The sequence below is a fragment of the Equus przewalskii genome, chromosome 6, assembly GCF_037783145.1.
Source record: "Equus przewalskii isolate Varuska chromosome 6, EquPr2, whole genome shotgun sequence".
Classification (NCBI taxonomy): domain Eukaryota; kingdom Metazoa; phylum Chordata; class Mammalia; order Perissodactyla; family Equidae; genus Equus; species Equus przewalskii.
The window spans coordinates 76,183,360-76,207,696 of record NC_091836.1 but is presented as its reverse complement, the minus strand read 5'-3'; the positions used below and the strand labels follow the sequence as shown (position 1 = coordinate 76,207,696).

The following is a 24,337-nucleotide window of genomic DNA, read 5'->3' as shown; positions in this document are numbered from 1 at the left end:
GGCGCCGGCCCGCTGGCACAGTGGTTAAGTGCACATGTTCTGCTTGGATGGCTGGGGGTTCGCTGGTTCGGATCCCAGTTGCAGACATGGCACTGCTTGGCAAGCCATGCCGTGGTAGGCATCCCACATATAAACTAGGGGAAGATGGGCATGGATGTTAGCTCAGGGCCAGTCTTCCTCAGCAAAAAGAGGAGGATTGGCAGCAGTTAGCTCAGGGCTAATCTTCCTCAAAACAAATAAACAAAAAGAAGTGGACCCTCAACGGACACCAAATCTACCAGGTGCTTGATCTTGGACTTCCCAGCCTTCAGAATTAGGACAAATACATTTCTATTGTTTATAAGCCCCTTGGTTTATGAAATTTTATTATAGTGGCCCAAACGGACTGAGATAATAATCAATTCCACAGAAAGAAAAAAAAAACCACAACAATGTCTTTAAGAAACAGTACAACTGGGCCGGCCCAGTGGCACAGTGGTTAAGTTCGCACATTCCGCTTCAGTCGCCTGGGGCTCGCCGGTTCAGATCCCAGCTGCAGCCATGGCACCACAGCACCATGGCACCACTTGGCAAAAGAAACAAAAAAAAAGAAACAGTACAACAAGGTTGTGACAGAAACATTCAAAATAAGAAAAGCATGAATCCTTAGGTTATGATTACCCTGTTTTCTACTACAGCCTGCTTTTATTACCTCATTCATTCCTTATACCAAAACCAAACCAAAATTTCCATAATCAGCTTTCTTCTCTACTACCCCTTCCTTAATTACATCAATTATCATCGAGACCCTTACATATAGGTATCCCTCACTAGCTGAACTTTTATTATCTGAAACAATTTGGATGGAACTCCCCAGTACTTCCACCCTGCTCCACATCCTGACTGAGGATGCCCAAGTTGAGATCCCTGGGCTTGCAATTGAAAGCTGTCAACATGTATAAAGGAAGAGGGTGTGTATCCAGGGCTTATGTGTGGCACACCAATAGCCTTGGCTACAATGGGAGGGAGTGGCCATTATATTACTCTGTCTACTTTTGCATAAGTTTGAAATTTGTCCTAAAAAAAAATCTTTAAATAAAACAAAATAAGAGCCTAATGCCATTGAAGAGATTAGGCTAGTTGACATTGAGGGAAAAAAGAAAGATGAGGCAAATTTTTGAGGGAAAATAGAAACATATTAAGGATTCAGGTGCTCTAAAAACTACTTTGGCAGGATCCTGAAGTGGTAATAAACCTCAGAGGAAATAGTTCTTGATGAATAAAAGATGCCAGATCCTAAGCCCCAGGGTCCCAAACTGTACAAGGATGATTTAGTCCTACTTGATTCAAGAGATCCAGAATCTCAGAATTCAGAGGCCACAGCCCTTGGCAAACAGGGGATTTTAAAATGGTCCTGAAGAATTGAAGATTAGAGGTCCTTTACCCTTTATCCAGAATTCATATAAACTTCTGTACTGTAGTGGGTCCCAATAATGCCTGAGATTAAAATACTAGACAGCCTGGTGGAACAGGGGCTCAGGCTAAATTTAAGTTGATTTAATGAAAATTTTTACATGACTATTTTACACACATGGATTGATGAATAAACTTTCGAGCATGCCATACTATGATTATAAAATCTTTAGTGTTATTTAATGTTCATCTCTATCACTAATAATGAGTTCTGATGGCATCAAAAGTCGTCCCTAGTGTTCTCATCCTTATAATCCCAGTTCTCAGGAAAGTGCCTGGCAAAGAGTAAAAAATAAATATCAATGGGATGAATAAATGACTCAAAATGTGCCTTTCTTATTAAGCTAGGAAACACAGAAAATAACCAGGTTTGAGGAGAAAGATCATGATTTTTATTTTGGAGATATTGAGATATATAAGGGATGTCAAGTATAGACTTGCTAATCTACAGGATGCCTATACATCCTAGGTTTCACAAAACAGTCCAGATATGTGCTTCTTATCCTAGGATCCTAAGGATTTCAGTATTTTCCCCACCATGTTTCACTATCAAAAATGCCCCCATTTTAAGAGCAAATTATGTGGTCACCTAGTAATATGGGTCTGGAACTTGAGACTTTTAGTAAATCTGTCCTGTGAACACTTAGCTAAGCGGAAACTACCTTTCCTAGAATTTCCTTCCCTGTATAGTTCAAGCTTAGTGTAGACCACAAGAGGTATTTTGTGTGAGATTTGGAAGGCAGAGGTAAAGTAGTAGCTGTATTCTTTTTACATGTAGAAAGTTCATAAGGGGCAGTATTGCAGCTCACAGATGTTTTCACTGACTCGCCTTGTAGATGTGGGGCAGTGGTTCAGCTGACAACTCCTTCACCTCTCACCTGGATCTCCTCCTTTCTGTTCTCTCACTCTTGGGCTAAGTAGGAGTTTAACCTTATGACAAAGGGCACCAGCTTCTTTTGCAGATCACCTGCATCATCAAAGTTGGAGGACTAGATGACTGAAGGAAGTAAGAGACCAACAGAGTCTTCAGCTCACCTCATGGATTGCAGTCATGTACTACATAACAAATTTTTTGTCAACGACTGACTACATATACAACAGTGGTCCCATAAGATTAGTTCCATATAGCCTAAGTGTGTAGTAGGCTATTCCACCTAGGTTGGTGTAAGTACGCCCTATGATGTTTGCACAATTATGAAATCACCCAACGATGCATTTCTCAGAATGAATCCGAAACATGTCTGACTTAAATATCATTTTTTTTCTCATCTTCGATGATGCCACATCAAAGAATATGGAGATGAAAAAAGCAAAGCCTGTTTGGTAAGGTGCTCTGCTAGGCCCCTTAAGCATATTATTCTATTTGTTTCCTTTAAGGAAACAATTTGGGTACTATTACACCCATGTACAGCTGCAGAAACTTCAATTCAGAGAAGAAGGGAGAGAAAAATCACCAATCCATTAAGCAATTATTTACTGATCACCTGTTATAGTCCAAGAACTCTGTCAACTGCCAGCAGAATAAAAATGAGTATGACTGCATCTCACCCTCAGTGGGAGTGACCAAGGAAAGATAGACAAATAAAAGCTACCAAGAAGATCACACAGCCACTCATAAAGTTATTAAATAGATGATGAGAGATCAGAGAGAGAAAGAGAGAGACACTGTAAGTAGTTCCCTGCTGGTGGATATTTGGCTAGACTAGATACTAAAAACTATACTCAGAATTCATAGGAAAATTTGACCAAATAATTATAAAGATCATCTGAAAGAATAATTTTTAACACCCATTAAATAACAATTAAAAATAATAATGATGGGAGAATTGCCCAGATTTTATGGTATATTGCACTTATTTATAAAGACCAGCAATTAAAATCATATGCTTCCAGAGTACAAATAGAACGATAAAGGAACCAATGAAAAAGACCAAAAATAGAAATTTGATATAAGTAAACATAGCATTTAAAGGAAGTCCACGGAAGATAGATATTGAACAATTGTGGGAAATAAAATGATATACCATTCAAAGAAACATTTGATAGATGATTGCCACATACTTTACATAAAATAAAAATCCAAATGTAAAAACTCCCATAGAAGTGAAAACTATTTGGAGTAATTTATAATCTTTCAGTGAGAAAGACCTTGGAATAAAACCAAAGTCAGACAGTATTAAGGAAAATATTGATAGATTTGATTTCCCATAAATTTAAAACTTCTGTATAGCAAAAATAAAGCAAAACAAAAATCAAGTTTAAAAACATGACAGAAAGGGAAAAAACAGGTGCAATATTTAATAAAGACAAGAATTCAACATCCTTAATATGTAAAGAGTTTATCAAAATGTCTAAACAAGAAAAAATAAAGACATCAAAGTAAAATGGGTAGAATATTAAAACGCATATCCAAGCAACTGAAATACAAAATGTAAATAAATATATAAATAAATCTTCAATGTCATTAATATCCAAATAAGTGTAACATGAAATACAATAAAAACAAAAAATTGTCAAAAACTAAAATAAGTAATAATGCCAATGTTAGCCAGCATATGTGGAAATGGTAAGGTTTATTTATTTCTGGTAGAAATATAAATTAGTGCACAGAAGGGCAGTTTCATAATGTGTGTCTAAAGCCTTAATAAAGAGCATGAACTATCTATTCCACTTCTAGGAATTTATCCTAAGTAAATATATAAATGTATGCAAGATAATTGTACAAAGTCTTCATCACAGAATTTCACATAAAAAGAAAATCTAGAAACCATTTAAATGTCCGTTACTTGGAGGTTGCTAAAAAGAAAAGTGGTCTATCTCACCAATAGAATTTAATACAGAAATTAAGAAAAATGAGGTAACTCCTTGCATGTCTACATAGAAAGATGTGAAAACATATTTAGTAAAAAAGAAAGTTACAAACAGGTGTATACAATATGATCCAATTTTGGTAAAATAAGGAAAATATTACCATTTTATATGTTCATTTAATTATTAAAAAAATGTTTATTGAGGTCCTAGTATCTTCTAGCTACTATGCTAAAAGTTGGGGATCCAAAGGTTAAAAAAAAGAAAGAGATAAAGTCCTTATTTTCACAAAACTTAATTCTAGTGGGAAGAGATAATAACTAAACAAGTAAAGAAATAGTATGTTGGATGGTGGCAAGTGCTAAGAAGAAAACATAGCAAAGTAGAGTGGATAATGAGTGCTGGGCATAGAGGGTTGCTATATAATATAGGGTCATCAGGGAAGACTTTTCCATGTGGAGTGAAATATGAGCAGAATTCTGAGAAAGTGAGGAAGTGAACCATGGGTATGGCTGGGAAAAAGTGTTTTTTGAACAGAGGGAACAAGAGCAAAGGCCCCAAGGTGGTAGAATGCCTGAGGTGACTGAGAACCATTAGGGAAGCCAGTGCAGTTGTAGCAGAATAAGCAAGGGCGAGAGTGGCCAGAGGTGAAGATGATGGGGGGCCTTGTGGGACATCAGCAGGATCATCACTTTTGCTAAGAGTAAGTTGGGAAGCTCTTGGAGATTTCCTGGCAGAGAAGTGACAATTTACTTTCAATTTAAAAAGATGCTGTGTAGAGAACTGACTGAGAGAGGAGTGGAGGAGAGTACAATGACAATGACCAATACAGAGGAATGAGTTAGAAGACTATTGCAACAGTTGGGGAAAGAGACAATTGTAGCATGTAGGATGGTGGTTAGTGCTGTAGTTGGTCAAAAGTGTCCTGACTCAATATATATTTTGATGGTAGAACCAACAGGATTTGCTTGATTTTGATACATAAAAAATATGTCCGAGTTAACCAGCTTAAGGGTGCAAATATATTCCCCTAAAATGGCAGACCACATTACATCAACTCCAAGTCACTACTTGACCAAACTAACAAAAATCCTGGATCAGCATCCTCCTAAAATAGGACCCCAAACCCCAGGTGTACTTTTAGTGATTAGTAATCTCTTCCAATGCTCTCAATACTCACCAGTGGTACCAGAATGCAGTTGAACCCCTTCAGGTCCAGCAAAGTCTACAATTGCTGCCGTATTGCTGGAGGCTCTTTCCTTAGGCCCACCCCTACAATTTCCATGGTGGTCACTCTTCTGAGTTGAGCTTATGACTTCATTGCCCTTTGTACTTTACCTGGCCATGCTGAAAATCCCTCAGGATCCTCTGCAATTGGGGCACCTTAAATCCCCATCCACTACAAATTCTCTACATTTACTCTTCCATATCCCCATCGGTGGATACTTATCTTGAACTTAGAAGCTCAATGCCATCACTGAGAGGAAATATCATAATGTCTAGAAAGGTATAGGAAGTTCTCCCCTCTGCTTGATGGTGGAAGCCACCTGCAATTCCTCTTACATTTTGCATAATTGGTTTCAACACCCCCACACGAGGCTGAGATGCAGTTTACACTAAAGCATACTTTAAGTAGGACTTGAATGGGAAGAAAAGATGGGAAGAAATAAATTTTTGAGCCCATACTTCAGGTTAGGCACTCGAATTATCTCATTTGATCAATATAAAGAAAAGTGGTAAGATGAAAAAAAGAGAGATTAAATGAGTGACCCAAGGTCACACATTTAGAAAGTAGTGAGAAACGACTCTGAGTCCACTTTCCCTGTAAATACATGACTTTAAGGAAACTAAAAAAAAGGACCTATCTCTTAACTGGACAAAGCAGCCCTAATTCTCAGATCCCTGTCATATGCAAGGATAATGCCACCTGATAATTTGCTCAAAAACTCAAATTTTGTGAAGTGAGTAGGATGGAGTTATGATCAGACAGTAGAAGCAGGAAAAACTCAGTGTTCACAGGAGAAAAGAAAGATGCATTTCCTGTCTCTCTCCCCTCATCTGGCAAACAAGCACTACTGATGGAAGCTGGGCACTTCCCTAAGAGGTAGGGAGAGATGTCCACTGAGGGCAGGATCCGATGCCTCTGTGTCTTTCCTCGGGTTATCTGATTTTTCTTCCTCTATTCCTTCTCTTTCTTTCTTGGCAAGTATCTCCCACCAGATTTCAGAAGCAGCTCAGACAGTCCCTTAAAAGCTATATTCTCTTAGCCAAACATGAGGTAGCTGGAAGAAAATGATCTGAGAGAAATGCCAGGCAGGAGAGACCCAGTGACCTCAGCCGCCCTTCTCTCTCTCCAATCAGTGGATTACAGACGGATTGGCCCACTCCACAGGACTTTACTCAAAGCCGGGAGTAGGGCTGGGATGAGGGTGAGGCAAGTGACGCACCTAGGGAGCAAAGCTTAAGCACTCCCTCACTCTCAAGCTCCCTTGTACCCTAACTGCCTCTCTCGCCTCACCCTAGCCCCAGCCCTGAGTGGGCCCCTGGGGGACTGGCTCTCTCTATTATCCCTGGGGAGGTCTGGGTGAATTCCTTTCCCTCAGTTTATTCAGAATAAGACTAGAAGTTTTCAAACGGAACTTTAGAAAACTGTCAGGAAAAAAAGAAACATGAAAGCCTAGAGAAAACAGCTCACAAAGAACTTTCATTAATCACTTAACAAATATTCATGTTAAAAACAAACATTTGGGGCTGGCCCCATGGCCTCGTGGTTAAGTTTGGAATGGTATGCTTCAGTGGCCCAGGTTCAGTTCCCAGATGTGGATCTACACTACTTGTCAGCAGCCATGCTGTGGTGGTGACCCACATACCAAATAGAGGAAGATTGGCCCAGATGTTAGCTCTGGGTGAATCTTCCTCAAGCAAAGAGAGGATGATTGGCAACAGATATTAGGTCAGGGAGAATCTTCTTCAGGAAAAAAAAAAATTCTGGGAATTGAGATGAGACTGAGGAATGAAAGCAAAAGTCTTTTCTCAATATTGAGGGTTGACCTGAGTAACAGGAGAAGCTGTGTGGTGGAATGAACTTTTTGTGCATCTGATTTTGAGGTCATGGAATTGCTTTACACCCTTCAATAATTTATACAACACTGAGTGAAATCTTACCATATACAGAAAATGTGCTTCCAGTGTGAGTGAATCAGAGATGGATCAGATACAGTCTCTATCATCTGCAGACTCAGAGTACAGCAATGGAGAGACATAGGCACTTATATAAGACCCAGCGTAAGAGTGCAAAAGAATCCAGCAAGAACTGTAAGATGTTCGCAATCAAACAGAAAAGCTCAGAGGTTCAAATTAAACACTTGAGGGAACACGGCAGCTGGAGACATTCCCCTTGATGTCTCTTGTTCTGACAGAATGGATCTTCAGAGCAATTATGTGCTGAGAAGAAAAGAATTCACGTTTGAACATCTACTTCAGGCCAAGTACTGAGCAAAATTAACCTCACTTAATTCTCATTAACATTAGATGAGGTATAGAGTTCCCCACATCCAAGACTTAAGTAAATATAGTGTCAACAAAAGTATCCAGAATATAAGAATTTAGTAAGGAAAGCTTTATTGCTCATACAGTTTGCAAATCACGGAGATGCAGCCGTCAGAACAAATCACAAGTCTGCTCTGGGGAGGGTGGGGGATGACAGAGCTTACAAAGGCAAAATCCATAGCACAGGCATTGTTTGGAAAGCCCTGGGAGTGGTTGGCTCCCCTATAGATACTGTTATTCTAAAATCAGCTATATGAGGCTTCTGGCTCTCCATCAGGAAGGAACGCTTAGTTTCATGTCTAAGTTATGGCTTTTTTGAGAACAGAGTTCATGACTGCCCCTCAGTCCTCGCATGGTTGCTTGACTGTGTTTTGTTCTAAGTCCCAGTTAGCCACACCTTTGTCTTTCTCTTTTAGGGGTCCTCTATCTTTTATTTTAATTCCATATTAGTAACTGTTAGATCCTGGACTCAAACTTCTCTCTGACATTAAAACTCTTGCTTATTAGAAAACACCTATGCTCCTATTCTGAGGGAAAAGATTAGGAAAAGGTAAGTCTTTTTGATAAGACTCTATGCCAGACCCCTTTTGTCCTCTTTGTTCCTCATGTCAACTCACTAAAACAGCTATTAATATCCTCACATATACCTGAAGAAACAAGCTGAGACAGATATGCTAATTTCCTTATTCAGTCATCACACATTTCTTGATCATTGATATATTCCAAGCACTGTGTTGGAACTAGAAGATAGAGATGAACACCACAGAAGCCCCCACAAGTGGGAGAAGCACAGGGAGGTGGGATGTTTGATGTTTGGGAGACGGGAGATTTCCTATAAACAAGGAAACAGCTACAACACAGCACAATGTGACAGAAGCATTATAAGAGTGTAAAGAAAGTACTGTGAGAGACCAGCACAGAAGAGCTCAGTTAGAAGTCCATGCAGATGGACTTATACCATGCAGGTGTGCAGATTTACTGGGAGAGGGAGGGGGAATATAGGATGATGTGGGTAGGATTTCTGCAGGAATTAGAAAAAAATGAGTATAAGATTCACCAGGAATCTTATGTTTGTGTCAGACATAAAAAGTTTGAAATAAAAGAACAATGAGGCAGGAGTTACCGATCTACGTGCAATGCTATAATGAATTAGATCATGGAGAAAGATAATCAACAAATCTAAATGCTGCATGACATTTAGGTTTGAGGGAAAGCTGTCAGAAATAACATTACGAAAAAGCTAATATAAAAGAGAGACAACAGTGAAATTCTCTCTTTCTCATCATGAAGACACAATATTCGTTTAAGAGTTTAGCTCACTTTAGTGTTGAATCATCCAAATCAGCTAATATAATGTTGGAAACTGTTAATCTTCAAATCAACCACTGTATACAAACAGCTAATTCAGGCATAAAGGTCTTTTGCATAAAATAAAAACTAACATGTTTTATTAGCACTTGGAGCATGCTTCCCCCTTTGTCCTTGGGTGACTTGCGAACTAGAACAGTAAGGCAGTTAAAGCACTTTCTCTGAGGAAGAAACTCTAATAAGCCCAGGTCTCTTCTCCCAAATTCCTTCCCTATCCTGTGTCTGCTGTGTTCATTATCTTGTGCTCACCCACCCCCACCATTTTACACACCCACAGAGAACAACACTAGTCTTCTGTCAGCAGTAGTTTTAAAACTCAGGAATAACAATAAAAGAAAAAGAGAAGGAAATATGGAAAGAAAGAGAAGGAAATATTGATTCAAATAATCCATAGACACTCTATAAATCAAAATTTAGGTGAGTTTATTATGAGCTAACCCTAAGAACAAGATAGCCTGGGAGAGTCCTTTTACAAAGGAAGGAAATACTCCAAAGAAGTAGGGGTGTACAGGGTGGTTATTTAACCATCAAAGAGCATGTATCACATATGACTGTAATGTCCCTTTTACAATAGTCATGAGACTGCTTTGCTGGCACAGCAATTCGGTGAACACAGTGGGCCAGTGGTCTCAAGGTGGGTGTTCACAAGATGAGCACAGCAGGTCAGCAATCGATCCTTAGTTTAGGGAGAGATGCTTATCCTTAAGGAAATGCCAATGGTGGGGAAGTTACATCCTTGTCTTTAAAGGCATTGTTCTTGTCTTCAAGATATAGTACATACTTAAACCAGATATATAACACATGCTCAAGGGCCAGTTCAGTCCCTTTTTGAAAAAAAATAAGTTCAGGCCAAATTAGTTTTATACCAAATGGCTTCATCATATACTCCAATATCCCATTGCTTGTCATTTATCACTATGAATTGGAGATGCACATTCTGAGGATCTCATAGGGCTCAGATGGAACTCCTACAGCTCAAGCAGCTCCAGTGAGCTCAGACCACTCTGGCCTGAGCTGAGCTGATTTTATTCTGGGAGCTTGTGGGAATGGTTTCTGATCCAGCTAATCTCTCAGTTTGGGTAGGGGTTCAGACTTGTTTATAATGCTTTATCCCAGAGAAGCTGATTACTTCAGACTATAAAAGGGACTATCCCTCTGCTCCTTTCTTCTCTGGCTGCTCTGCCTTCATACCATTCTGCCCTTCCCTAGGAGAGGAGCACGGAAAAGGAGCGATGGACTGGGAGCCCTTCACAAGCAGGGCTCAGGTAAGGAGGTGTTTCTTCTCCATCCTGAAATGCAGTTTCAGAGCCATCTTGGAGATCTTGCCCCATGCTGTAGGCTTAAACTTTGCCAAGTCTGGTCTCTGGAATCCTGTGCTTCCACATCATTTGTATAGTACCTGCCACCTTGCATGATGTTTCGGGATTCTGAGTAACTGGAGTGTCTCCAGCTTCTAGCACAGCGTTGATGTACTGTTAATGTTTAAGGGAGGTTGTTGAAGAGAAAGCATCACCATAACTTCGCCACATCTTCAATGATTTCAAATATATCGAGAGAAAATACTTTAGATTTTTTGGGTTTAGGAGCAAGAATCCATTAAAATTTTTGCATGTGGCCCACACATAAATACTATTTCTAGTTGCTTGTATAGGAAAACTGGTTCACAGGAAGAGAAACCTGACTGGAAAATTCCCTTCTTATTTAAACTATAGCACTCTATTTTAATAATGACTATGTTCATAATGAAATTGACAAAAATAAAACTTTAAAACAGCATCAAGCAAGTCATGTACGTTCTGCAGGCAGTGCTCATGTCAGCTTTCTCTCTGCAGCTTTGTATTATCCACTACATAATGAACACGAAGGAATTATTTTAAGATGAAAGAGCCAAATAAATAGTAGCTAACACAGAATATTGATTTAGATTTTTGTTGACTTCAAAAGTTATACATTTTCATTCAGAAGTCAAACCCACTGAGATGTTACCATTCTGTAACTATGAAGATATAAAGGGAAATTCTGCTATTCTTAGAAACTTAATTTTCTAATAGCCTTTTCCTTTCCTTCCCTCAGCCATTTTTTCTCCTGTCCTTTTTTAATTACTTGGTTTCCTCTATGATGTGCATATTTCAGTATTAGACCAGATATCTTTGGTTTTATCTTCCAGTGGGCAAACTTTGCTCTTCAGATGTCTCCCAGTAGGGCAGATACCCATCAGTACCCGCCTTTAGATTGTCAGGCAACTGGTGAATATGCCCCCTAGTGTTGAGTTCTCTTGTTTTTGAAATAATTGCTTTGGTCTTATCAGTATCTCCTATGCTTGGGGAGACTGCATTCGCATGCATGAATACAAACACACACTTGTCCAGATTTTTGAGAATATTTACTGCCACAGGATTTTTCCATATTTCCTATTTATCTTTGAGTAGGTCTCCAAGAATTGTTACCTTCCTTTTCTAATTTAATGATAGATGGGAATAGCAAAGGCAAGGCTCTCTCCTTTTGAAAAAAACTTTCTAACCATTTCACAATTGAAAATATATTAATGTAAATGGTGGGGGCAGGGTTGGATCTATCCCTGTTTAAAAGTGAATCGCTGTATCTGTGATGGATTCTAGTGGTGAAATTTCTTCCACAGAATCTCAGTTTGACTGTTAGAAAACCTCTGAACACACATAGTTGGGGAATCTTTCATCCCTGGAACTATTTGATGTTCTGGAGGGTTGATTGTGAGTTTCTAAGCCAGGCTGCTGCTTTTGTTGGAGGATAATAATTAACAGTGGTTATGATTTTTGAGCACTTACCATGAGCTAAACACTGTCCTAATCATCGAGCTCTAATAATAATATTAAAATCATACATTTGCATTTTATTTGAAATTCTTGTACTTAAGCAATAAGTAATATATTACCTCATTTGAGCTGGATAATAATCAAAATGTGGGTCAGGTGAGAAATTAGAGTCCTAAGTTAAATAACTGGTTAGAGGATAAACTAGTGGCAAATCCAGGATTAAAATCTAGAAGTTTGATTTTCAATATATCTTAAGATTGTATTAGTAGATGTAGGTGTTTCATAAGAAGCATTTTCATCAAAAAAAGAAAAGCAAAATACAAATTATACATATTTTTCTTTCTCAGAAGCTTTTCTTTTTTGGCCACCAATCTCATTGTCATATATAGTTAGTTAGTGATCTCTCTCAGGATTTTCCTCACTTGCTAGAGTGCTACCTAGTTATGTCTCTGACAAATAACAGTAGATCTTTTTTTAAAAAAATAACCTATTTCAGCCCTTACCACATGAAAATGAAGTAATGAGAGCAAGAGGAAACAACTTGGATACCAAGGCATACTTGGAAAAAATTAATGAAGTTGAAGTAGGATTGGTACATTACTAAGTTCAGAGATCACATCTATGAAGATAATAACAAATAGATCCCAGTCAGGGCCACTTTTCAGTCGTAATTCAGTGTAAACAATAGAGAAAAATATTTTTTGTGTTCAAAGAAATCACAAAATAAATTTTTTTTAAATACAGTAGCTTATATATGATTGAAACATTTCTCTCAAACAGTCCAGAGGTGGTCCAGGATCCCATTCTAAATACTGGCTTCCACTTCTAGTCCAGAGCAGTTACTACAGTTTTCATTGTTTCCCAGCCAGCAGGGAGAGGGAATGGGTTCAGGAGAATAGAATGATGCCTAGCTGCTTGGAGGGCAAGACCTGGAAGTGACATACATCACTTCCGCTCACATCCCATTAGCTAGTACTTAACAGAGGGAAATATAAAGTTAGGTGGATACATACCCAGCTAAGATTCTGTAACAGTGGAAGTGGGATGAATGAATATTGAATAGCTACTAGCAGAATTCCTTAGTAACTGATGGGCTATGGAGCACGGCAGGAGAGAGAAGGCACGTTTTCTAGTTTGGACAACTGCGTAAATTGGACTGTGATCTCCTGCATTGGAGCTGAAAAGCCTGTGAGCCATACAAATGGAAAGTTGGTTCAAAAACTTGGGAGCTTCCTGGAGGAAATCTGAAACTGGCCCACATACACAGAAGGCAAGGAGAGACCAAAGAAAGAGGCAAACCACTCCAGATTGGTAGGTGGCAGGTTTAATAAGCAAGGGAACTTACATAGGAGGCTTCTCTTGGTCGGCCACAAGACGAGTAGATCTCTGCACCCACCTGCCGGAATCTTACAAGTTTATATAGAGCCTTAACTGGGTTCAGTCATGTATAACATCCAGATGGTCTCAACAACATATTGCTCTCTCAAGACTATGTCCTTGAAACAGCTCCTAGCAGGGGATAGCAGATGAAACGTACATTCCAAGGACAGGGGTGGGGGTGAGGAACCTCCAATTGCCTAGGTCCAGCTTGGAGGTCAATCAGCAGTCACACCCTCTAAATGACCTCCTCCAACAGGGAGAGGTTTTGTGGGTCTGGAACTTAGGAAAGATACTTGGGCTCGAGATCATCAGTGAAGACAAGAACCCTGAGCAGTAACATCATGTGACCAGAGGGTCAGATACTAAGAAGGAGTTGCCAAAGATGTGAGAGGAAATCAGGATATTGTGGTGTCACTGAAGCCAAGAGAAGAAAGTACCTCAAGAAAAAGGGAACAGTTAGTAACATCAAACACCACAGAGACATAAAGGGGAGGGAAGATGAACTCCAAAAAGTTTCAGTTAGGTTCACCAACAAAGAAGCAGTTGACCTTGTCTAGAATTCTTTCTTTAGGGTAATGAGGACTATGAGCAGATTGCAGGTGAGTGAAGAGTGAGTGGGCAGTGAGCTAGTATGGACAATACCTTCAAGAACTCTGGCTGGCATGGACATGATGTGTTAATTAACTAGATGGGGGGAATCCTTTCATGATGTATACATATCAAATCACCAGGATGTACACTTTAAACATCTTAGTTTTATTTGACATTGGTCTTGGAAATAATTTTTTGGATTTGACACTAAAGCCAAAGGCAACAAAAGCAAAAATAAACAAATGAGACTACATCAAACTAAAAACTTCTGCACAGCAAAGGAAACCATAAAGAAAATGAAAAGACAACTTACCAAATGGGAGAAAATATTTGTAAATTGTATAACTGATAAAGAGTTAATATCCAAAATATATAAAGAACTCATACAACTCAATAGCAAAAAAAAAAATCTGATTTAAAAATGGGCAGAGGATCAGAATAGGTGTTTTTCCAAAGAAGACATACAAATGGCCAAAAGGTACAGGAAAAGGTACTCGATATCACTAATCATCAAGAGGTGCAAATCAGACCCACCAGAGATATCACCTCATACCTGTTAGAATGACTATCAAAAAGACAAGACATAGCAAGTGTTGGTCAGGGTGCGGAGAAAAGGGCTCCCTTGCATGCTGTTGGTGGGAATGTAAATTGGTGTAGCCACTGTGGAAAACAGTATAGAGGTTCCTCAAAAAATTAAAAGTAGAACTATGATCTAGCAATTCTGCTTCTGGGTATTCATCCAAAGGAAACAAAAGGGCTAAATTGAAAAGATATCTGCATTCCCATGTTCATTACAGCATTATTTACAATAGCCAAGACATGGAAACAACCTAATTGTCCAACAATGGATGAATGGATAAAGAAGATGTGTATATACATATAAAAACACATAAACATATATATATATATAATGGAACATACATATATATATATATATATATATATCTCTCTAAAGGAATATTACTCACCCAGAGAAAAAAAGGAAATCCTGCCATTTATGACAACATGGATGAACCTGGAAGGCATTATGCTAAGTGAAATAAATCAGAGAGAGAAAGACAAACACTACATGATCTTACTTACATATGGAATCTAACCCCTGCCCCCCACCAAAAACAACACAAAATTCATAGATACAGAAAACAGATTGGTGGTTTTCAGAGGTGAGGGGTCAGGGGTGGGTGAAATGGATGAATGTGGTCAAAAGGCATAAACTTACAGTTATAAAATAAGTAAGTCCTGGGGATGTAATGTACAGCAGGGTGACTATAGTTGATAATACTGTATTGTATATTTAAAAGTTTCTAAGAGAGTAAATCTTAAAGATTCTCATCACAAGAAAAAAATACGTAACATTGTGTGGTAATGAATGTTAACTAGAGTTATCTTGGTGATCATTTCACAATATATACAAACATTGAATCATTATGTTGTACACCTGAAGCTAATATAATGTTATATGTCAATTATATCAATTAAAAAAAAAAAACCACTTCAACATATGCTATAAATAATCTAAGTGGGTACAGAAACCAGTTCAAGGAGATTTGGATTTCCAAGGATGTGAATCAGATATATCCAGGAGGACTGAGGCTCATTAAAATCCCTTATCAGATTATTTTGAATCTTGCACCAGATTATCTTCTATTTGTCTTTCTAGATTCACTCCCTACCCTTCTCCAACACTGGGAGGGTGTCCTGAACGGACTATGTCAACAGGCTCCCTAGCCCTCTTTGACTAGGTTTGGCCAATGGGGAGCCCTGACAGGACTGGAAGGTTGATTTTGACTGCCTGTTCTTCTAGATCTGAAGTCACAGCTCTTACCAAAGTACCTTCTTTACATGACCCTTTCTTTCTAGTTTCTGGTGATGGATCCTTCCTCCTGCCTCTTCAGGCCTAAGGATAAAACATCTCCTTGCTACTGTCTCTGCAGCGCTTCCCTAATTTCTTGTGGATTCCCTAGAATCTGCCCACACCTCTTTAAATAGTCCCTTATTATTAAACCATTATCAAATTGTTCTAAAATTAGGTATGACATCTGTATCCTGTCGTGACACAAACTAATTATTGAGACCAAGTGGTCCTAGAAAATAGACCCTCTAAATGGGATTCAGGACTGGGTTACTGAGAGGAGCCCAGGGATAACCTCCTTGCTGGAGGGAAACTAGAAGTTGAGGGCATCAAGATTTCTCAGGGGGCCAGCCCAGTGGCACAGCGGTTAAGTTTACACGTTTTGCTTCTCAGCGGCCCAGGATTCGCCAGTTCAGATCCCGGGTGCAGACATGGCCCCCCCTGGCAAAAGCCATGCTGTTACCGTAGGCGTCCCACATATAAAGTAGAGGAAGACGGGCATGGATGTTAGCTCAGGGCCAGTCTTCCTCAGCAAAAAGAGGAGGATCGGCAGTAGTTAGCTCAGGGCTAATCTTCCTCAAAAAAAATATTTCTCAAATTCTCACTGGTGACAGAATTGAATAAAAGTGCACGCAGAGGGCAAGGTGTTGAGAGATCAAGTGGCTATGGCCTCCAGTTGCTATGGTGAAAAGAATGACTTGAAAGATTTGAGGCCATCTGGATTCTCCTGTCACCTTAGGGAATGAACACAGGGAATGAGCAACCAAGAACTGTGACCATAGAATTAAGAACCAGAAGAGAATAACCTGAAGGCGCTTATGACAGTTTTGAAATAGTTCCTCATTTCCAATGGCTACAAGGCAAACATGGCTGAGGACCAAACTCCACTCTGACTGAAACAGTTGCAGAATTGCAGCACCAATTAAATTCATAACCTGTTCAGAGATATGGAAAGGGACTTGGTGAAGAACATTGGATAAGGCATTTGAGTAGACATTGATAAGGCTAAGACCATGGCCACTCCATCCCTCTGGACCTCTACTGTCAATGAAAACATTTGGTATCCCTTATATACTTGTTTGAGAGTGTCAGATCTCCTCTTTCGAAGCCTTTTTTTTTTTTTTTTGGTGAGGAAGATTGGCCATGAGGTAACACCTGTTGCCAATCCTGCTCTTCTTTCTGGAGGAAGAGTGTCCCTGAGCTTACATCTGTGCCAATCTTTCTCTACTTTGTATGTGGGACATCTCCACAGAATGGCTTGACAACTTGTGTAGGTCCACGCCCAGGATCTGAACCCATAAACCCTGGGCCGCTGAAGTTGAGAGTGTGAACTTAACCACTACACCACCAGGTTGGCCCCATTAAAGCTTATTCTTGACTACACCTGGGGTGTGTTTGCCTTATAAGCTTATGCCAAATCTCTTCAATACCCATCCCCACCACCATCATTGGTTCCTAGCCCATAATGAGACTTAGATCCCAACATAATCCTGATAGAAAAAAATGCAAGCATTCCCAGCTCCTAGAGGATATATCTATTACTGTAAGAATTACAAGACCTCAGTAATTGTATTAGTAAGAGCCTGTAGAGCAAGTATGGGAGTAGATCCTAAGAAAGACCAAATATAGGTTACACTTGAGTTGAATTCATTGTCATGGGTGCAAGCATCTGAGACCTGGGATGTAGTGTGTCGCCTTGAACACCAGAAACAGCAACCTACTAAGTTGGCTAATTAAAGACTGGAATCAAACTTGATCTACTTCTAATAAAATAACTTCTCATATACCATACAGAAAAGTATTCAGAGGTGCAGGGTGATGGACTATTGGAATGGATTTATTACTCCTCCCTTGACCAGAGTTAAGAGATGTTTTGAAAGAGAGGCAAAGGCATTCTTGAAGCTCTTATAGTGTCTGTTTTATGTAGGCTGGAGACGATGGTAAAAATGGCCACAATTGAAGTGGGTTTCTTGATCTTAATGGTAATTGCATATTTCCAGAATTGCAAAGGCCAGAGGGGCCTCTGTAAAAGAGGTGTCAAGGTGTCATAATTACCACAGTAAGTTACAGGAGTGGAGGATTAATCAGAATGTTTTGTTCCAGAGTAATCTGTGCCAATGACTTGATCACAGCTCCCTAAATATGAAATAGATCGACAGCCTATTAAAGTGCTTATTGACATCTTTAAGTAGAGGTAAGAGAGCCTAGGTGATCTATTTGCCTTACCCCTAGCTCCTCATCTCCGACCTAGTCCCTCGGTGATTGTTGTTGCTGCTGCTGAAGGTCTGATCGTTCTGAACCATACTTGTTCTTTTTTGCTGTCTCAGGCTGAGCCCTGCAGTTACTTCCTCTCTCTCTTTGTAGGCTGGATGCCTGGTCCTTTCTGCAACTCTCATTTCTCTTTTTCTAGACTGTGCATTCTGTGCTGCCCTTTGGTGATGAACATACATTCCTGAGGCTTTTGAATCCTTAACTCCTGGTCTGTTTCCTTGTATTGACTTTCTGAAGGCTCTTGATAGATGTTGTCAAATTGGCTTCCAGAAAGGTAGTCATTATTTACATTCCTGTTACTGGTTGAGTTACCATTTCTTGACAGTCCAGCTAAAATTGAGTGTTATTATTCCTTTTATATGTTGCCTATCAATGCTAAATGTTATCTTTTTATGTTTTTATTAGTGAAAATAGTACTCTCCCTTGTTTATTGGTTATCTTTTCTCATAAATTGACAGTTAATATTTTAGACCATTTTCCAGATGTTGAAATTTTTATTTTTGCTTTTAATAGATTAATATCAACCTATACTATATATTCATATATTTAATGCATCTGCAATGATATATGTGTCCTATTGTCTTTTTCCCACACCAGTTTGAAGTGACAATTAACGATATGCTAAATTCTTATAAACATGAAGGTCTAGTTACAATCAATTCTGTCCCAGAGATGTCAATTCCTAGGTTAGGACCACACTATGTTACTAATCTAGTAGTAAGGTTCCCATTATTACTGTCCTTTTACAAAAATATTTCTAGCTATTCTGTCACTTTTACAAAATAAACTTTATAATCACTTTGTGAAATAATCTTCCCAATGACCTATCCGATTAGAATTTTTTTCTATAGTTTACTGTGGGGAGATTCAACATCTCTAGAATAGTCATCTCATCCAGAACTCTCTTTGCATTTATTCAAGGCATTTTTTGAGGGAGGTGGCGTATATATAGTATATCTGAATTCACTTATTAAAGCTAAGTTTTTCAATTGATTTTTTTAAGGTTGTCCTGATGGTCTACCATATCAGCAAGTGATTTTCTCCTTTCCAATTTCCATTTATTTTCCTTCTCTCATTATTGCAATTAGCACTTTCAGAGCACCAAATAATTGTGGAAATAACAAGAATCTTATTTTTTGCCATTACCTTTAGGATAAAGTCCAGACTTCAAAGGCGGCTTACAAGGCCTTTCATGACCTGGCCTTTGAGTCTCTCCCTAGCTTCACATCTCTATGTTCCCGCTCCATTCTATTCCAGTGCCATATTCCAATCAGTGGACTTCTGTTTCCCTGATGTCATGCCCTCATCCCCCTGTAGCTTTGTACTCATTTTTCCTTTATCATCTCTCCTAACATTTTCACCCTCCACCACACACTATCTAATTTCCAGTCTGCCTACATTTTTTCAGCTTAGATATCTACCCTTGAATGCACACACTAAAATTCAAATATTTATTAAATAAATAGGTTTACGGAAAAAGACTCATGGAAAGTGTTAATTGGCTGTAAATACTCAAAGTAGTAAACATTAAATGCACTCTAAAAAGGTATTCTTTGAAGCTATGTATGTTTAACTTAGTAAATAATAAACCTATTTTTTAGAAGGCTTAGAGATTTAGGAGAAAAAAATAATCATTTTACTTAGACCCAAATAGCTAGCTGCTGAGAGAAGACAAAAAATGAAAATAGTACTTTTATCTTTCATCCACCCAAAAGAAAATCACAGCTTACCAAAAAAAGTGAACTATTAGATTCAGAACACCTAAAATTAGAATGTCAGAATCCATTATATTAAACATTTAATTGCTTTGACGAATGACTGAACTATATACCTCAAGAATTTCTTACAATCGGACTGTTTTTCTCATTAGGATCATCTACAAGTCCCTTAGGTTTATATGACTTTTCATAACTATTATTTGTGTAGGGTTTTTTCCTAAAGAACGTAACTTGTTGTGAAGTACAAGAGGAACAAATGAACATAGAATAATCTTCCACATTTATTAACTCATCATCGGGGTTCACTCCAATATACCTTTTCTACTTTTGAAGAAGGTATGAACTCTGACAAAGAGCCACCATCATCATTCATTAGAAATGTCTCCAGTATGAACTTTTTGGGCAGAATAAGGTAAGCATCTTTGCTCAAGAACCCTTTGGGATCCTGAAGAGGCTTACAGAACAAAGAGGAAATTCTGGCACACACAGTACTAGGAAAACTTAACCTTTTAGTGCTTGGGATAAATGATAGACCTAGGGTTACAGATGTCTCTACAGCTTAGATCCCAAAGAGACTTTAAAATATGCAGATATTGAAAAATACACGTAGATTAAGAACAACATATCTACCTGCCATTGCAGCTGATAACCCTCTTTCAATTCTAGTCCTGACTCAGCACCAGGACAGCCAAGGATATTATCAGGGGTGGAGTAATTGGCTGTCATGTAGTCTTCTCCATTAATTCAGAGAATTAAGTCCTTAGATGTGTGCCTCCTATATTCTTGCAAGCTCCTGGTTTCTTGTGACCTTATAACAACTGAAAATTTGAGTTTTACTAAATATCAACTCCAAGGATATTCCTTGGCTCCTTAATACCTACTTCATCAATAGATCAAGTGAATATAAGTATGACATAGGTCCCATTTATGAAGTAGGGAGAGATGATGGTAATGGGTATCAGAGTAATGACAGACACACACTTCTTTGGTGATATATTTAACTCGAAACCCTTGTGGCTAGGAAAGGCTCCCACAGATTTCTCTCCAGTATTAATTCTGTTATAGCAATTAAAGAATACTCCGACAAATATTTTCTTCCATTTACTAGATTCATAGGATTCCTTCTAGCACAAATTCACAGATGTTCAATGAGTTCTGCACTCCGACTGAAGGTAATCCCAAATTTCTTCCTGTTATAGGAGTTCTCTCACCTTGTCCTATAACTATGAAGTTTTTGGTGTTTTTAAGGTTTGAACCCCTGAAGAAGGTGTTCTCACATTCCTTACATTTGGACGGTTTCTCTCCTGTGTGAATCATTTGATGTTGAATAAGTGAGGAGCTCCTGCTGAAGGATTTTCCACAGTTACACTCATAGGGATTATCTCCAGAATGGAGTCTTGGATTTTTATTACTGTCTTCACTCTTACTAAACGCTTTGCCACATTTATCGCCTTCATAGGCCTTTGCTTCAATATGAATTTTTTGATGATGAAGGTTTTTACATCAGTTGAAGAATATCCCACATTCACTACATTTATAGGGTTTATCTCCAGCATGAATGATTTGATGTCAAACAAGGGATGAACTCTGGCTGAAGGCTTTCCCACACTGACAGCGTCCATAGGAATTCATTGTGGTATGACTTTTTGGGCATTGAATATCTATACTGAGGCTCAAGGCAGTCTCACGTTCATTATACTCTGAATGTTGCTTACCTACTGAGTCTAAGTTAAATTTGAAGTTAGTTTTAAACTTATCACCCCTTGGGGTCCCCTTTCTCATAGGAATTCTTTGTTGTGTATCAAAAATTGAGTCAACTGACTTAACATCAGAGCTTTTCTTACTTGCACTAGATTCAAAGTCTCCCTCTTCAGTGTAGATTGTCTTATGAATTAAAGCTTCATGTAGCAAATTTATGTTCCTGTGTTCCTGGTTCCTATATAACCAATCATCACTTCTCCAGCCATCTAAAGAAGGATGTCCACTCTTGGTCAGTCTTGTCATAATCACTCCATGGGATGTTTCTTCTCCAGAAATTCGCTGCTTTGGAACTGAATCTTGGTTTTCCAAAATTGCCTGACTAAAAAGAAATAAAAAAAATTCCAAGAACTAGAAGGGAAATTGTCTAATTAGGAAAGAGAAGCTAAACCATATCAGGGTAAATGCATATTTTATGGGTCTTAAATACAGACTGGAAATGTGAGGTGAGGTTAGAAAAGGATAATTACAGAAGAAATAAACTGGATAAAAATATTACAAAACGGGTTTAGGCGATCATAAAATATGAGGAAATCTATTCAGGAATAATGAGAATACATAGGGCTTGGATAAAACATCAGCACATGAACTCAGATATGTGGCATTTCAAAGTTCAGATTATCACTGGTGCTAAACTAGTCTGTGAAGGTTATGCCTAATCTTCCTTTCTCTAGCGTCCTGTCTCCTTTAATCCAAGCTGCTCACCAATAATAAATAAGCCTTACTAAAATACCAACTTAGTCACATCTTTAGGAATATGTCTACACTGACAGGCACCATACCTTAACCAGCTAAAAACAGACTTGCAATTTTAGTGCCTCTATTTTCTATAAGCCTGCAATTGTTCCCCATATTGAAGAAAGGCAGAAAAAACTGTAATATAAGGTAGCAAGGAAATTATCCTTTTTCTGGGCTCAAAACCACTCCCGATTCCAACAGTGCCATGATATTTTTCTCTGTATTTCCTAGAACTCAAAACTTCACCTTTTCTTATTAAGATTAGATTCTCTCTTCACCTGTCTTCAGTTTCTGTTTCGTTTAACTTTCCTTCCCAAAATTCCTTTCTCACTTAGCTTCTGCACAAATATGCCCAGTATACTACATATTCTAGCAATTAAAACATTCAAATTTCACTGACTGCCCTTTGTCCTTCTCCACATAACTTCAGGTGCATCTAATGATTTTATCTTCCACATTTTATTGGTAGCCAAATCGCATCTTCATACATTACCGACCCTTGTTTCTACCAGTCTCCAGGACATCTCCACTTGAATATCCTACTACTCTCTTCCAACTCAACAAATGAGAGCCTGAGAATATCATCTTCCATGTGGAAAGAACTTTCCTTAATGTCTTCATTTTTGTTGAGTGAGTCACTGTTCTACTCATATTTACACGAGAGTTCATGAAGAGATCTTGACTAACCATTGCTCTTTATTTCTCATATCTAATCTGTCCTTAGGTACTATTATTTTGTTTTATGAAATGACTTTTACCTCAAAGCAGCCCCACTGATACATCCAACTTTGACAAGTACCTATCAGTTCATCCTGGTTTAATCTAATTTCTAGCAGAAATGATCACATCTGTACAATACCCAAGCTGGAAGCTAGACTGTTAAATCAGAATCTCCTGTGGTAGAGTCTAGGAATACAATGGGAGTATCAATTGCAGTTTTCCTGTCTCTGCTCACCATTGTGTATTGGGTGTGTGGGGGCACATGGATGACTTGTCACTTTAATTCACCAGCCTTCAGAGAGAGAGGCACCTCATCCAAACCTGAACCTAATTTTGATGACAAGATCCTAGGCTTCGAGCTTGACGCCATTATAAGATGAGGTCTTAGGAAAGAGTAAATGTATTTAATAAGGGGGAAATTAAAGATAATTTGTGGCCAGCTGACAGACTATAGTAGATCAAAACAGCTGCACATTCTTTGACACTCTCCCCATAGAAAGGGGAGTTTACTTTTCTTCCCCTTGAATCAGGGCTGATCCTATGACTACTTCGCCAACAGAATGTGGCAGAAGTGATACCATGCCATTTCTGGGCCTAGGCTTTAGGAGACTGAGGAGACGCGGAAAGGCCACATGTAGGTGCTCTGGTTCACACGACCAGCTCAGTTCCCAGTGACAGCCAGCATCAACTTCAGTCACGTAATAAGCCATCTTAACCATTCTGTCTCAGTCAAACGCTGCATCCTCAGCCAACACCATATGGAGAGTAAGAATTCCTAAGTCAACTCCCAAAATTGTGAGAATTAATAAAATGATTGCTGTTTTCAGTCACTACCCTTTGGAGTAAGTTATTAGAAGCAATAGATAACCAAAACAGTAATTGTTCCAGCAGTATTTATTGAATGGCAAAATTCCTAACTGTATTTCCCTAAATAAATTTTGTTGTTGTCATATTTGTACAACTCATTGTTCATGTAACTTCCTTACTCCTATTTTTAAAATCACCTTCATGTATTTTGTTACTTTTAAGTCATTTTGTTCTAACATGTAAGAAAGCTACTAATATTTTTATTTTATATCTGGTTTTAAACTCTTGACAGATATAATAATTTTGATAATGAGTCTCTTGGATTTTCTAAGTAGAAAGTTCTCTGCAAATAACAGTTTTTTCTCTTCTTTTCTATTAATTAAATTTTTCATTTGTTTCATTTATTTTTCTTTCATTAGTTAAGTCTTTCAGGTCAACATTAAATAATTATGGTAATAGGCATTCTTATCTGTTGATTTTAGTGGTAACAGCACTGTTTATCTTCACATACGATACCAACTCATGATTTGTTG

The 24,337-nt window shown here is 38.5% G+C and overlaps 1 pseudogene; it reads right to left on the bottom strand.

The window, feature by feature from the left end:
- LOC103540232 (zinc finger protein 215-like) overlaps positions 1-23,707 on the bottom strand; it is a 28,122-nt pseudogene extending 4,415 nt beyond the window's left edge.
- Positions 23,708-24,337: the final 630 nt, after the last annotated feature.